The sequence below is a fragment of the Melitaea cinxia genome, chromosome 2 (assembly GCF_905220565.1).
Source record: "Melitaea cinxia chromosome 2, ilMelCinx1.1, whole genome shotgun sequence".
NCBI classification, from domain to species: Eukaryota; Metazoa; Arthropoda; class Insecta; order Lepidoptera; family Nymphalidae; genus Melitaea; species Melitaea cinxia.
In genome coordinates this window covers 5781950-5791136 of record NC_059395.1, presented here as the reverse complement: position 1 = coordinate 5791136, position 9187 = coordinate 5781950, and positions in this window count along the sequence as shown.

Here is a 9187-nt window from a genome sequence, read left to right as displayed (position 1 = left end):
AATATCTTGTCACATTAATTGACTCCAATGACCCTATACTTAATCACTACACAGCAACAGATTTTGTGTAATTCATTTTTATTGGGACGATAAAAACGATAATTTTATATAGACTTTTAAAATCATAAATGATTATTTCAAGTGCCTAAACATAGAAATGGTATTTTTAATGACACTTTGTTTGGTAATCGATTATTAGTATTACGAGTAAATCAAGGTAAAGACTTATCTATTACTTTTATATAGAAATATTAATACAAAATCTGTTAAAATGTCCAGCGCAGGTGAACCTTCTTTTTTAATTAAAATATTATTCATCCAGCCTTATACTCGTATTTCTTGCATCACTGTTTAAGTTAATTTAAACACAGTTTTTCAATCATATTAAATTTAGCAGTTCAATTTAACTAGCCCCGAGGACCGTGACCCTGCTTTTTGCTTTAGGAATTGTGAGCTTAATCCTTGCCACGAGTCTTGGGTACATATATTATTTTGTAAAACCAAAAAACCTTAGCTAATAAGCTGGTTGTTATCAAAAACAGAGCCATTAAATTAGCTACCTAAGGAACAGACGTATGTTAAAAATACAAAGTTAATAATAATTATATTCTTGTAAATTGCTAATTTATTAGTGACCCAGGTCTCTGAATCTCTTAAAATTATAATCCCACCCAACTGCTTCAGTCCCTATCTCTTTTTTAACTTACTAGTAGCTTACCTAAACTTTTTTAAAAAAAATTTAGCGGAATCAAGTGCAACATTAAGCTCTAAAGAGGTTAACGGCGTCCTAGAACAAGTTTCTTTAATATAGAAATATACAAAAATTACTATAAAAACTAAAGTTGTTTTAATTATCACTTGTATAAGTTTCTATTTAATTTAAACTTTTTATAAGGTTAAAAGGACTTCATATTACGTAGATGAGGACATAGTAAAAGAAACGAAGGAAAGGGAATTTTTATATTTAAAAAATTACCTACTGGTAACAGTTATAATTTAGTATTATAATATATTTAGTAGTATAATTTAATGCTATAAGATGAGAAATATAACTACTATTCGAGAGGATTGTTATGGGAACATCCGAACATATCGCAAGCAAAGGTCACATTCCTAATGTAATCTTGGAAAGGTCAAAGCGTCTTCTGTTACTATTTAAAATAATACTAGAGATGATCAAACGTAAATAGGTAATAAAACTGCTTTATTTTGTACTGGTATTAATGAAATAGATGTCATTCAATATTGTGACTTATTTTAAGTTGAGGTTACTGGATAACACCGAGTACATTGCCTAAGTTTGAAATGTACCTAAGATGAAGCCATTATCTAATTGACTGTTTTTTACTATATTTTATGTTGATATTTTTTGTGAAGTTCGTTAAATGTGCATAATTTTCTTATGGTGAAATACATAATTTCCTTTGATTTCATTTTCATTTTGATGTCTTAAAAGTATAAAATAATAGTACTAGCGTACCTCTAGCTTTAAGTAGAATTCCTATATTGATAAAACGATTCGTTTACGAAACGTTACATTTCAAACACTTTTACAGTTAAATTACATAAAGTTACAATATACAGAAAACGATTTGTTTTACAAACGATTGGTTTTCATAAAAACCAACTGATTGTATGAAAATAGTGCCAGGAGAATAAAGGGCAAATAAAGGCGTTAAGTAAAACATCTTTCAATAGAATGTTTGACAAAATGTAGAACTTTTACAAGTTTTTAGTCCTTACAGGTTTTATATAAATAAGTTTAGCATCCTAATAAGTGTTTTTAAACACAGACTAAGCAATAAGCAAAAATGTAAGCAGAGATTTTAATATCAATGCATTTTTAACAGATATATCGCTAACTTTTATTGACATATTATAAACTATGTAAAAATGTCTTATATCTACTTATCAACAAAACTATTTAGCATATTTAAAAATACAAAGATACCAAAAATATTGATGACGTTTACCATTAGTTAGGTTGTAAAACACTCTTAGTCATACACATATATTAAAAGAAAAAAAAACTAAACATCTCCACCGTATGACGACGTCATTCCTCTTACACTGAATCATATAGATGCTTATCTATATATTTTAAAAGAAGCCTCACGTCATATCGAAAATATGCTCAATAAAAGATAAAAGAAAGAAATACTCTGACTCTCAAGTTCATTATGGGAAGTTTCAAAATACCAATTCGGTAAGTCCCGTAGAATCAAATCATAGTGGCTGTGGAAGTTTAATAAGATATATAATTTGAATAATTGCAACGTATCGTAATAACCGTAGATCATTAAATTCAAAACAATTAGAATTTGCCTCCCTAATGCTATGCAGCAACTCTACGATAAAATTATATTTGGAAATACAGATAAAAAATATTTCGTAATTCTTTTTTATCTTTTCTTGACTTATCTGTAATTATTATTATTAGTATCTTCATAACTAAGTATGCAACGGATTTAATTATTTCGATCACCACACAAATAAAAAAATATTACAAATTTTTGAATGATCAACGATGTATGTAGGTCATACATTATAACTTGACATCTGAGAGCTACATTATTAGAAGTTTTTCGTAATCTGGGTGGTTAGGCTATTAATTGTTTCCTCCATTCGATACGTACTGGGGGTTGTTGAGAGTGAATCGTTTAATTTAAGAAAACAAGTGTGACATAGATCACACCACTGGACCACACGACACAAGTAAAACTTCTTTAGCTCCATCTGACTTATATCTCCCTCTGTTCCGTTCGCCTCGCCCGATCACACTTTTTGTGACGCATTCACCAACTTACTTCCCAAGTCAAGTGTGCGTAAAGAAGTTTTACTTCAAAAATAAATAATATTGTCAAAAAATAAATCGCTTATAACTTATAATCTCTTATATATATATATATATACTACTACTACTTACTAACATATAACGTAATATTCGGTACAAACAACTGAACAACAAAAAACTATGATGTACCCTCACAAACATGAGATGACGCTGATGGTAGCTTCGTTATATCAAAGCTTTGTAAAGTTTGGAGCACAATGCTATAAAGTATTATAGTTATTAGCTAAACAATAAAATGTATTTATCTTACGCTTGAAAGATGCTAGCTTGGTGCAAAAAATAAAATACAAGGCCAAGAGTTGAATCTTGATTCTATTCAATTGATTCAAGCCAATTAATGGTTAAATTTAAAAATGACTAAGCGCACTTCCTATATTCAGAAAACGGTTCGTTTTGCATACGAACTGTTAAATTTAGAACACATATTGTATGAAATTTAAACGAGCTATTTTACTGAATATAACAACCGAGCATTAGGAACACGTACAGATAGATCTTACTGATAGTGTCAGTAATCCTCATCTCCCAGTGATTACATATGATTACATTACATATAAGGATATCTAATTAATGTCGTTTAGTACTATTTTTCTTGATCCTTTAAAATATAGCTTTAATTTGAAGTTAGTAATTCATCCCTCAATCATCATCAAAAACTGTACGTCTCTGAAATTATATCAATAATATCGCTTGAGCTGCAATATTCTTGAAGTAAATACACGTTACGGAATATATTTCTGTCTCGTTTTCCCATTACAGAAACTGAAAGAGACAACGCATTGAGTGAATACAGTTTCCAGTATAATGTTTGTATGAAACCTGTTGGACAACCTCTAGTCACGACTCTGGGTTCAAATTTCGAGTAACCGAGCTCTGGAGACTAAATAAAGCGGTATAAGTGAGAGTCAAAAGTAAGGAAATTGTTCTACAATATTATATTGTTACTTAAAAGATTGTTGTGATTGTTGTGTATTGTTACTTAAACATTATAGTTATCGTATTAATATTATTAACTAGCTGCTCGGGGACCGAATTTTTTGATAATTTTTTAATTTTATTTTGACAATATCGAAACAAAAAGGATTTAATCCAATTTGGTGCAAAAACTAAAACTACTGAAGTGACTGTAACGAAGCTTGCTACGTAGATAGGTTGAGAGCAATAATATTATACCTATATGTTACTTTTTAACCCGATATTAACACGGGATCGAAAATTGCGCAAGTAAAACTGCGAGGAGTAGCGGTCGGTCCGTAAAATCTAGTAAATAATAAATAATAATAATTAAATAAACATCTTATAACATACACACACGGTCAACTGTTCTTATGTCAAGCAACTTAATGCTTATGTTACAGGTAATAGCCGACTGTTATAGCTATTTTTTTAAATATAAATATACATAGAAATAAAACATATATAAATTTATAAATGCATAATTTACACCCAGACTCAGGCGGAAATCGAACCCGCATCCCGCGGAACAGAAAGCAGAGCCACTACAGACTGCGCCACCGGGCTAGTTTAAAACTGAAATGAGTAAATAACTGAAACCACCTTACCTTCCTACAGTGTGTCATCGTAAAGGTCAAAATACTAAAACCTTTTTTGTAACTGCTTCGCTAGCGGACACGGGTTCGATCCTATCACATCACAAATGTTTATACAGACCATACAAATGTACAGTTAGGTTATTTATGTTATATGTTGGATATTTATATGTGCGTGTTTTCGAGCCCCTGACAGAAGATTAACACCCTACTAGGAATCGTTGAGTGTTAGGTTATCATAATCTTTTAATTTATATCGTAATCTTTTGAGTCGTTGCTCGCGGTCTTAACCACAAATTTTTATGTGCGACAAATCATACTTAATGTTATATTTATTAACTAGCTGTGCCCGCGACTTCATCCGCGTGGAATTTATCAAAAAAGTTATTGTTCAGTTCGCAAAATTATAAAAAAAATATTCTAAAATAAAAGTAGCCTAAGTTACCCTTATTACATCAGCTATCTGCCAGTGAAAGTCCCGTTAGAATCGGTCCAGCCGTTTCAGAGATTAGGCGGAACAAACGGACAGACAGAAAAAATTGTATAAAAAATGTTATTTTGGTATATGTACCGTGTATGTATCCACCGTGTATATATCCACATGCATTTAGTAAAAAGCGGTTACTTTAATATTACAAACAGACACTCCGATTTTATTTATTTGTATAGAATATCAAAACTCATATGAAATGTTTAGTTGCATTCGTACTATCGTGCGTGCAAGTAGCTCGTCACTTGCCCCCACCTGACGGTGAACCTGTCACTTCCTTTGATCAGGTGTTACAAAACATTGGTTCCTTTTACAAATAATATTTTATTTCAAAGTCAACTGTGACGAAATATTCGTAATATTTTAGGACTACTATTTTTGTTTTTATATAGGTATGAGCCTTCTTCATTGATAACCGACTTCCAAAAAAGGAGGAGGTTCTCAATTCGACTGTATTTTGTTTTATGTATGTTACATCAGAACTTTTGACCGTGTGGACCGATTTCGACAATTTTTTTTAATCGAAAGGTGGTGTGTGTCAATTGGTCCCATTTAAATTTATTTGAGATCTAACAACTACTTTTCGAGTTATATCTAATAATGCGTTTTTACTTGACGCTTTTTTCGTCGACCTACGTTGTATTATACCGCATAACTTTCTACTGGATGTACCGATTTTGACAATTGTTTTTTTTTTGTTGGAAAGGAGATATCCCAAGTTTAGTACCATGATAAGGAAACTAGGATCTGATGATGGGATCCCAGAGAAATCGAGGGAAACTCTTGAAAATCCGCAATAACTTTTTACTGGGTGTACTGATTTTGATATATTTTTTTTTTTGTTGGAAAGAAGATATCTTTAGTTTAGTACCATGATAAGGAAACCAGGATCTGATGATGGGATCCTAGAGAAATCGAGGAAACTTCTTGAAAATCTGCAATAACTTTTTACTGGGTGTACTGATTTTAATAATTTTTACACATATAAATTTCATTGAGATCTGATAACTACTTTTTGAGTAATCTTTGATAACGCGTAGTTACTTGACTATTTTTTTTGTCGATCTACGGTGTATTCTGGTCTGGTCTGGTGGTTTTTTTTTCGTTTGCGAGCAAACACAATGATTGTTATATTAATTATAATATATTTGAATATCATATTGATATACCTGTTTCATTAGTTTGTGGAAAGAAGTACACAATATTTTCAGAATCATAAGTTCGAAACTTTTCTATAGAAATAATTTTATCAAGCGATTTACTTTTGTCATCAACTAGTAATGTGTTAACGCGAGTTGTTATTAAAATAACACTGAGATACTAGACACTAGCAAAACTACGACTAAAGTCTTTTAGCTAATTGTCGATTTTTTTATATTACTAGCTGACCCTGCAAACGTTGTTTTGCCATATATGTTATTAACCCCCTTTAACTTAAGGGTATGGAAAATAAATGTAGGCCAATTCTCAGACTTACCCGATATTCACACAAAATTTTATAAAAATCGGTCCACCCGTTTCGGAGAAGTATGGTAACTAACATTGTTACACGAGAATTTTATATATAAGATTTCTATAAACTGTCTATAACTAGAGATATAATTTTAACTTCAACAATATACGAACTGAGTCAGTAATCTACCGCTAGTAAGCAAAATCAGAAATGGATAGATTATTAAAACTGTCCATTAATCGAATAATATTTTGCAGTTATAAAAACTATGAATCCTTATATGAATCATATGACCTAACATTCTTAACCGGTTTGGAGACACCAATATATTTTGTTTGCCTTCTGACACCGAACCCCAGATTAGCATTAATATATTCATCACTATTCAAATTTTATACAAGCCTATAAAACGAAGTATATTTAACGCAACTTGTGAAAAAAACCTGCGGATTTCTTGCAGATAGAATGTCTTTAAAGGTGAATTGACTTGTATTTTTTAACCTACTTCAAAAAAAAGGAGGAGGTTACTCAATTCGACCGTATATATATATATGGTATGTTCGGGGATAACTCCGTCGTTTATGAACCAATTTTGATAATTCTTTTTTGTTCGAAAGGGGATATCCCTAGGGTGGCACCATGATAAGGAAACCAGAATCTGATGATGGGATCCCAGAGAAATCGAGGGAAACTCTCGAAAACCCGCATAACTGTTTACTGGGTGTACCGATTTTAATGATTTTTAATTTAATCGAAAGCCGATCTTTATCATGTGGTCACATTAAAATTTTCATTGAGATTTGATTACAACTTTTGGAGTAATCTTTGATAATGCGTATTTACTTGACAATTTTTTCGTCTACCTACGTTGTATTACTTGTCGATGTACTTGATCTCAATTTTTTTTACGTTTGCAAGTATTAATATTGCTATACCTAGAGTAAAATTAAGTGCTTTAAGTAATTAAAAAAATAAATAACTTTATCCTCTCTTTGGCGTAGTTGGATTACAATTTAATAAGTCGTATTTTGCTTTAAATTTCTTAACTGTTTGCAAACTATAAGTCTTACATCTTTTCTACTGAAGACTCTGGAAAGGCTGTGCGAACGGGATCTGAGAGAAAACGCCCTAGCTACAGTACGCCTACATCCAAACCAACACGCGTACAGCCAAGGTAAATCAACAGAGTCAGCTCTACATGCAGTGGTCAGTAAAATAGAAGAGGCCATTGAAAACAAGGCTATGTGTCTTGGCACCTTCATCGACATAGAAGGAGCCTTTGACAAGACTAACTTCAACAGCATCTCGTCGGCCCTAGTTAAGCACGGGGTACACCCGATGATGATCGACTGGATAGGTAACATGCTCAGAAAAAGAGTCATCAAACTTACATCAACTGAGGCACAACATGCACTGGTAGCCAGAGGATGTCCACAAGGAGGGGTGCTTTCCCCACTACTGTGGAACCTAGTGGTAAACGACCTTATAACCAGACTGAACCAGCACAACTACTTCACGATCGGGTACGCTGATGATATCGCCATCCTAATCAGCGGCAGAGTCAGCAGTACCGTGTGCAGTGTCACACAGCAGGCGCTACGAATTGTGGAGAGATGGTGCATAGATAACGAACTCACCGTCAATCCTGGAAAGACGGAACAGGTAATGTTCACTAACAAACGGCAATTGGGGAGCTACAAACCCCCTAGACTGTTCGGTACGGAGCTACAGTTCAGCTCGGAGGTAAAGTATCTAGGAATTATTCTAGATAGCAAACTGAACTGGAGCAAGCATCTCAACAGCAAAATTGACAAGGCTACAATAGCCTTCTGGCAGTGCCGCAGAATGATAGGTAAGAAATGGGGTCTATCCCCAAAAGTCACTCTGTGGCTGTACCAGTCCGTCATCAGGCCAATTATCAGCTACGGTGCTGTGGTTTGGTGGCCGAGAACCAGACTAATCACCGGAGAAGCAAAACTACAACGACTTCAAAGGCTAGCTTGCATGGCGACTACGGGCTGCATGAGGACTACTCCGACAGCCGCCCTGGAAACCCTACTGAACCTGCCGCCGCTGCACCTGTTTATCCAACAGGAGGCGGGAGCGGCTGCGGTAAGACTCAGGAAGCTAAACCTTTGGAGGAACGTAAAGGTAGCACATACAGGAATACTTGGCGAACTGGCAAACAGGGAACCGCTCGTCGAAGCGGTTACCGACAGGATACCCAAACAGTACGTATTCGACAAAAGATACAGAATACAATTACACGAAGACCCAGGTGAAGGCCTCAACCCTAGGGAGTTAAGAATCTTCACAGACGGGTCGAAAACATCAACAGGTACAGGTTCTGGGGTCTACTCAGAAGACCTGAATATCCACATCTCATCGCCATTAGGAATCCACAACACCGTCTTCCAGGCGGAATGTATGGGAATCATAATGGCAGCAACAGCGATCAAGTCTAGAGAGGTACAGGGTTTTCCAATCCGTATACTTTCCGACAGCAGATCGGTCCTGCAAGCCCTACAGAGCGACATTATGACATCAGGGCTAATATACGAGTGCCATCGAGCTCTGACGAAGGTAAGTGAAACAAACACCATTACCCTTCAATGGATAAAGGGACACAGTGGATCGCGAGGCAATGACGCGGCCGACCGACTGGCGAGGAATGGATCGGAGATGAGGGTCCACGGACCCGAACCCATTCTGCCTCTGCCATTCGGATGGCTGCGCAGCCAGCTGCGACACAACACCAAGGTAATGCACCAAGAATATTGGACAAACCTAACTACCTGCAGGCAGACCAAGGAAGCTCTTCCGACGATCAACCCAGGATT